Raw genomic sequence first — 8,607 nt, forward strand, 5'->3', positions numbered from 1 at the left:
AAGAAAGAAAGAAAGAAAGAAAGAAAGAAAGAAAGAAAGAAAGAAAGAAAAGAAAAGAAAGAAAAGAAAAAAGACCCAATGTCCACGTTCCACTGTGTGTGCAAACCTGTGGTGTCTCCAGGACACTCAGGCTCCCTCCCCCACCTTGCTCCTACAGATCTAGTATAAATCAATTAGGAGCTGACACAGCAATTGGCTGCCTGACAAATGCTCCATAATAATGCAGCTCAGGAGAATGTGGAATTTCTGAGGTGCTGGTTATAACGCTTTCAATATAGCTGTAAATTCCACACCATGTCAGCACAGGTGGAAAGCTGAGTCGTAAATAAAATGTTTCCCCAATTCCTAAAGAGCTCCCTGGATGATTGACCAAAGCAAGTTGTAATTTAATTCAACCACTTAAACTTGGAAGGAGTAAAAACCAGACCTTCATCAAATTCAGACCAATAAATAAATAAAATAAAATGAAACAGGTGGGGGGATGTGTGAACAGAATGGAAGGAGGAAAGGGAAGATGACTGGGGGCCAAGGGTTCCAAGGAGCACCACAGGCCCCTGCAGCTGAAGCAATTATAAGACCCATTATTTGGAAAACAGTAAAAGAAAAGACGTGGCTAGACATGTGCTCAGTTCCATGGGAGTAATTAAAAGAGGCACACCACTTCCCCCTCCATGTGTGGACCACAGCATGCCATGCATGAGATGACTTAAATTTTCCACTATATTTCAATGGTGAATGGTGGAGCCACTTGGGATTCAGGTTACTCTCATGCCTCTTTAACTTAAAGCTGAGGGACTCATGACAGTTATTACTATAAGAGACTAAATCCCTAAAAAGCAAAGAAGGTCACTAAGAAATGATATAAATGGACACTTCTGCCGCTTCTTGGCAGGAAGGCCTCATTTGTTTTTTTAATATATTTTATAAATTATTTTTATTTTATGTGTATGAGTGTATTGTCTGCATGTATGCAAGTGTACTTGTGTCATGCAATGCCCATGGAGGTCAGAAGAGAGCACTGATTTCCCTGGAACTGGAGTTACAGACAGTTGTTAGCCACCATGTGGGTGCTGGGAATCGAACCTGGGTCCTTTACAAGAGCAGCTGGTGCTCTTAACTACTGAGCCATCTCTCCAGCCCCCTCATTTATTGATAACTCATCTTAGCATTGTCATCTATCAGCCTTCTCTTCTTTGTTTAAGCTGATCAATCCAAAATTAGGGTCGCAGAAACCATTGAAAACTAGATTCTCCCTGGGGAACATTGTGGTTCCGTTTCAGGGTCTCCTCTCCACTTGTAGAGAGCTTCATTTTTCTATACAAATATGTGTATGTATGTGTGATTCTTTCTGTGTATGGATGTGGTTCAAAAAAGTTTGATTGTTGTTCTCTGCTGGTCTGAGATATTTTTCCCCTACCTTTTAATTCTTTGATCGGCTAAGAAAATGAACCCAATTCCCCTAGACTGATAACAATGCCAACCAAAACATTACCTTCTTCTTGTGGAGAACACAGGTAGAACTGTAATTTTCTTACATGCTCTCTGGGACTCTCTTCACAGGTGGGTACCATGGTGCTTTTTACGTTCTCCATAGCTCTTAGCATAATTCTGAGAACATAGCACAGATACTGATCCTATGCTGAAGAATGAGCAAAATCAAAGAGGCATCCCCAAAGATGCATCTAGAACAAACAAGAGAGGCAGAGAAGGGTTAGTAAGTTTAGATGAAGTCCCAAAATTTGAATACATTCCATTAGACTTTTTTTTTTTTTTTGACAGGGTCTCCCTAGTCCCAGCCTGCCTGAACGTCATGACGTGGACCAGGCTGGCCTCTGTCTTTGCCTCCCAAGGGCTGGGATTAAAGGTGCACGCCACCACCATCCATCTGATATTTTTAAAAAAGAGTATCATTTTAACCTAATTTGTTTAATTTTCTATAGTTTTAGACTGTCATTATGTCAAAATGTATATTTATTGTTTATGGGAAGGATAAAATCCTTCTAGCCATATAAGTATTGAAACATATTCCGTCTGAATTGATAAAGTCACACTCTTATTTTCAAAGACACCTAAGTAGAATGGAAGAATTCATTCTGCCAAGACAGCAAATAGGTTTTTTTTTTTTTAATGTGCTTACATTTCATGCTCTACCTAGCTTCTCTGAAAAAGCCATGACTACTTATGCATGTGCACAGATGTGTGCTTGTGCAATTCTGAGTGTGTTCTTAGGACACTGATACAGAAGATACTAAGTCTTAGAAATATACCAAATTCCTCTCTGTAAGAGATTTAAAACTATTATCAAAGAGCTGAAGCTGATGTGCTCTTTTATCTGAAAAATAACAAATAATTTTCATATTTGTAAATCACAGCAATGCCTACTTTTCTGTTCACAGAGCTAATTGTGATTTTCATTAAGGATATCAACAAATTCCATTGTATTGGAGTTTCACAAGCATTCATAAATTTCTTAACTCTTAGCTTGTAATTCAATTACAGGAATTCACCAATTTTGATTATCAATGTTGTCAGAAAAAAGCACTACTAAACTAACAATAATTAAGAGTAATTAGCTAGCTGTTCATTTAATGGTTTTATTGCTCTATTTTAAATATCTGTGTGTACCCACATCTTTTGCTTCTCATCCTTGTCTTCCCTTGATGAGATAAAGATGGGCGGCATGAGCAGTTAGACAAATTCCCCCTTTCTCCCCTTAGATGGACTGTTAAGGGATTTACTAATTTCTGTGCTCCAGGGTCTCTGCAGATTCTGTAAGACAAAGCAGTTTGTCACAAAGCTACAGTCAGATTGATAATATTATTTTCCATTTGCCTTCTTTTCTCCCCACATACATTTGATCCCTCTTTCTGTTTCTCTGGGGTTCACTTCCCAATAGCATGCTCATACATAGGACTCTGTTTTTACAGGCACCCAAACTAAGCCTGCACACTAGACCCAATGTTTACTCAAGGCCTCTTCTCCAATTCTTCCTCCTGGTTTGCACTCCATTTTCTCTGTGTTCTACATTGTTCTTAGGCAGGCACCAACCATGGTTATTTCTCATATTAAAAATAAACACTAGGGGCTGGAGAGATGGCTCAGCCAGCAGTTAAAAGCACTGGCTGCTCCTGCAGAAGAGCTGGGTTCCATTCCCAGCACCCACATGGTGGCTAACAACCCTTTATAACTCCAGTTCCCAGAGGTCCAACACCCTCTTCTGACCTCTGCAGGCATTGCATGATATGGGTGCACTTACCTACATACAAGGAATATACACATATACATAAGATAAAAGTAATAATAAATAAATTTTTTTAAAAATAAAAAACACAGGAGGCCACCTGGATGCCACTTTCTTCTCCATCCTCTGCATGTTCCCCTTCTTCTTCATCTTTCAAGCCACAAAGCTCATGGCAGAGTTGTTCCTAACCCTTGCTTCCTTTCCTTCCATGAATGCACTCTCACCCCTGTACTCATTTCTCTGAACTTGCTTCTTTCATGGTCACTTGTGACTTTCATGTTTCCAAATCTGGTCCCTTAGTCCTACCTCTCCCCAGTCTATCAACAGCATCTAGAAGTTGATCTGCTAACCCTTTCAAACACTTTATCTCTTGATGTTCAGGAGTCTCTCCTGCTTTGGTGTCTGCCTCCTTTTCACTCTCGTCTCAGTATCCCCAGTCTATTAACATTGATTTCTTAGACTCCATCTTGGGCCTCTTATTTCTAACCACATTCACTCTTATAATAATTATCTTGTCCCACATCTTTAAATGCCATCTAAATGCTGAAGGTGATCCAATCTATGTCTACATCCCAGCCCTGATCTTCCCATGAATTCCTTCTATTCCTCTGTCTCCTTGACATCTCTGTTTAGATGTCTGTCAGGCATCTTGAAATTCACATCAGACACTGAATTCTGTCTTCCTCTCTCAAAAGCTGCTCCTCCTGTGGTGCTCACCTCTTCATTAAATGGACTTCATTCATTCCCTTGATTATAGTTTTAAAAATATTTCTTACTTTTATTTCTCTCTTCCCCTGACACTCTAAGTCTAATTAAAACTGAACAAATTCTGCTAACTCTCTTCAAAGTATCTCCAGAAGCTGACAGCTTCTCACCTCATCCTTAGCTGCCAATCTGTTCCAAGCATCCTCCATCATCCCATGAATGATTGAAATATATTCATAATGAGCATTTCCGATGACAAAATCAAGTTATTATGAAAATCCAGAAAACTCCCAGGGTAGCCCTTTTATACAGAGTGTATCACTTCGGTGTCCAAAACATTGCAGTCACTTTAGGGTGAAAGATAAAGACCATTCATTTTCTCAGTTAGGTCAGATAGGTTCTGGAGCATTTTGCCTCTCTTACACCGTGACCTACTCTAGCCTCTCTGTCTTTGCCACCTTTGACCACAGGGTCCACATTGTTCCTGGAAGCATTTGCCTGACTCTCAGCTCAGAACCTTGCCCTTGCTGAGACTTCACTTCTGTTAACTTCTCCTTCCTCTTTCTAATGAGCCCTAAATATTCAGAAGACTCATTTCCTTCTCTCCGTTGGGCCTTTCATTAATGTCACCTTCTCTAGTAGGTTCTTCTCACTCGCTAATTGTAATTGTTCAGCATTCCCCTATGTGCCGTCCTTCTGAATGCTTTTTCCTTGAAACTTACGTGCTAACACACCTGGTAATTTGCTTATTTTTATTTACTTTCTTCCTTCATTAGACTCTACATTCTAGCTCCATTAAATGGGCAGGGATGCTAACCATTTGGGTTTATGGCTGTGTTCTCAGGGTGTGGTATTGTACTTGGTAAATATCTGGTGGGAAGCAGCACATTGAACTTCCCCCATCACTGTATTTGTTGCACTTGGAAATGAGCATTTGCTAAATGCCTCTTCCTCACCTGACTGACTAGTTTGCCAGGGCAAGGTCATAGTCTCCATCGCCTTCTGCAGCATCCCCAGGGTGTAGCGCTGATGTGGACATGGATTCTCACATTTGTCAGAAGACTGAATGTGATTTTCCTATTACCCACCTAAATCATTCATTTATAAGTGTTTGTATTAGTAATTTGCTAAGGCTTAAAACATGTGAATGGGAAAGACAAGAAGATGGCTTTTGATTTAGTAGATCAAATGCATTTATAGCCTTTGCTTTGATCGTAAGAAATACTAAACATAGATAACATTAGCAAGTTTTGGGCAGGGATCTTCTTCACTTGGATGAAATGCAGTGATAGGGATCTAATCTTCCTTAGATCTGAGCCACATGGACATCCAGAACTGGCTTCTTCTATGTGCCTACAGCAGGGTTCTCCTTCCCCCACTCCCTTTGTCTTTTTAAAGAAAACAGTCATGTCTGGTGTATAGCTCCATGGTAGAAGGCTTACCTAGCATCCAAGAGGCCCCAGGGTCAATCCTCGGCACACAAAAAACAAAAACAAGCAAAACGTTCTTTTTATTGCTGTTTTTATAAAAATGCTATAAATCTTTAGAAACTACATTTAAGAAGGAAAAGATGGTTCAGATGATCTGCCATTCTTCTTTTCACTGATAATGTATGTATAGCCATTCACAGATTATCTACTGGATATCTGACTGAACTCTTACAGCTTTTATAAACAAAACACCATATGCAAATCATATAGATCATAAAATGCATTGTATAGTGTATATATCAAATATATATAATACAAAATCATTTTTACCCAATATGCATGTGTCATAATATTTAACCATTGCATAATTTTAGAATCTTTAATTACATATTTTTCTAATTAAAGTAATGCTTTGATAAATGTTATTTATTTGCTCAGAATAGATATTTCAAAGAGGAAATATCAGATTAAAGACCATGTTCATTGATTTATCCATGAGACAGGATCTTGCTGTTTACCAGGTTTACCTAGGGCTGGTGGTTTAAAACACGTCAGCTGTGCTGAGATCATAGCCAAGTAAATATTATAACTTTAAAAATTAACTTTTTTATTTCTTGAAACTTTTATGCATGTGTATAATACAGTTTGACCATATCCACTTTCCATTACCTCCCTTCAGCTCCCCTCAGGACCTACCAACATGTTTCCCTCTCAGCTTCATAGCCTCTTTAAAAAAAAATATTAACCCACTGAGTCCAATTAGTTCTGTCCATAGGCAAATGGATGTGGGTCTGTCCACTGAAGCATGTACAGCCTCACACTTCTGAAAAAGAGCAACCCCCATTCCAGCAGTCATCACCTGCAAATAGCTCCTCAGCTGGGGTGGGGCCTCAGGAGCCAGCCCCTATCTGTGCTGGAATATGGGCTTTTAAAGCTTGATATGCTTTGTCATTTTTAAAGAAACCATCAATTTACACTCAATTAACAGTGTTTATGGGAGATCAATTCCTTAAGCTTTACTAGAGGTATTGAGTTGTCTCTCCAGTTTTTATAGCCTGAAATATGAAACATCTTCTTCACTGTTATTTTAATTTACCTAAAATTCTTCAGGGCTTATGTTAGTGTGTAGTGCACTGAAAACATTACATCATTTGTTCTCGTAATGAACCTAATGAACTGGACACTATGAGGTAATTCCTGTTGATATCATTATATTATAGTCACAGAAAATGAGACACAAAGAAGCCAAGCATTTTTTCATGGTCCAAAATTTATTCTAGATTAAAAACTATCTTGTAGCTGAGCCTGGATTTTAATATATATTGTGCTAATGTCAAACCTAGTTACTTAAGCTGCATGATGACATTGCATTTTTTGCTTGCGTATGTATGTGTGTACATGCATGTGTGCATACATATGCATGTTCACTTGTGTAGACACATGTGTGGAGGTACACATGTGGATATGGATGCTTGTGGAGGCCTGAGGATGATGTCAGATGTCTTTTGTGATAACTCTCAACCTTTTATACTGAGACAGGGTCTCACTTGTATTCAGAGCATGCCAGTTAGGCTAGTTTAGCTAGCCAACTTGCTATTAGTATCCCCTGTCTGTCTCCTGAGCACTGGGATTATAGGAAGGCAATCATACCTGCCCAGTATTTACCTGGGCGCTTGAGATCTGAACTCCCATTCTCACGTTTATGTGACAAGTGCTTTACCCTCTGAGCCACCTTCCCAGCCCCAAGTTGCCTTTTTTAAATTTATTCATTGTTTCTTTTTTTTAAATTTTTTATTTATTATTTTATGTGTATGTGTGTATTGCCTGCATGTAGATAAGTGTTGTGAAATGCCCACAGAGGTCAGAAGAGGCTGTCAGATCCCTTGGGACTGGAGTTATGGGCCATTGTTAACTGCCATGTGGGTTCTGGGATTCGAACCCAGGTCTTCTGCAAGAACAACCAGTGTTCTTAACTGCTGAGCCATCTCTCCAGCCCCTATTCATTTTTTCTTTTTGTGACTGTTTGAATTTACTATTCAATGTATGTTCTCATTTTTTAAGAATATTAATCTTTTATTGACATGTACATAACATTTATACACTAACTGTAAATTGCTTTATGATAGAGTTTACAAATGTTTCTGAGGCATGCTGTGTAACTTAATCTTGTTCACAGTAATCTGGTTAAAAGGACTTTCATATGGTATGTAATCAAGTGCGTCTCTCATGTCTTCCATGGTTGATGCTGTCCTGTGATGCTCAGTAAGTCATCTCCACACCAGAGGTTTAGAATTGCTATCTACATTTTCTTTTAGTTCTTCATTTTTTTTGCACTTAAATTATTAGTCCATCCTGAATTTGATATCTGAAGGAGACCGAATTTCTTTTAGATTATTTAACATTATTTTGAGATTAATTCATCCATATATTTTCCTCTGATATGAGATGCTTTGTCATCTCTAAAGTTTGATGTCTACTCAGGTCATTTGTTAAAATTTTAACCATCCTTAATTTTAGGAAGTCATATTTCAGAGTGCTGTTTTATGGGTTCTTTACTGCTGTGTTTTGAAAGAAATAATGGTTTTGGACTGTGTGCATATGGGTGTGCATGTGTATGTGTGTGTATATCTATCACACACATTTATACATATAGCTATATAAACAAGTCTCTTTAAGTGATTGTTTCTTTTTCTTTTATGAAGCAGACAATATTTATCCAATGTACAAAGAAAAGTGATATTTTCTGAAAAGTTGTTGAAGCAAAAATCACTATACACAACCAGGTAAAGTGGTGCAAACCTTTAATACCAAGACTCAGGGAGAAGAGGCAGGTTATCTCTGTGAGATTGAGGCCAGCCAGGTCTACATAGTGAGTTCCAGGTCAGTTGGGGCTATAGGGAGACTGTCTCAAAAAAAAAAAAAAACCATTATACAGATATTTTAGTTGACATAATAAGGGGTAGGAATCAAACTGTCATTATTTAACAAACATTAATGACCATCCTATCAAAAGAAATCTACAGATTCATCACAATCTCCATTAAAATTTCTACAGAAATTGATAAAAAATTATCGAATTTGTTGAAAAATGACTAATACAGTAATTGGTACCAGAGAGTGGGCTGTTGACTGTGAAAAACCTGACCATGTGGAGTTTTGGAGGAATGTGGAAGACTTTGGAAGGTTGGGCTAGAAAAGTGGTTGATTGCTGTAAGCAGAGCTTAACAGGCC

The sequence above is a fragment of the Nannospalax galili genome, unplaced genomic scaffold (genome assembly GCF_000622305.1).
Source record: "Nannospalax galili isolate Female #2095 unplaced genomic scaffold, S.galili_v1.0 scaffold202, whole genome shotgun sequence".
NCBI classification, from domain to species: Eukaryota; Metazoa; Chordata; class Mammalia; order Rodentia; family Spalacidae; genus Nannospalax; species Nannospalax galili.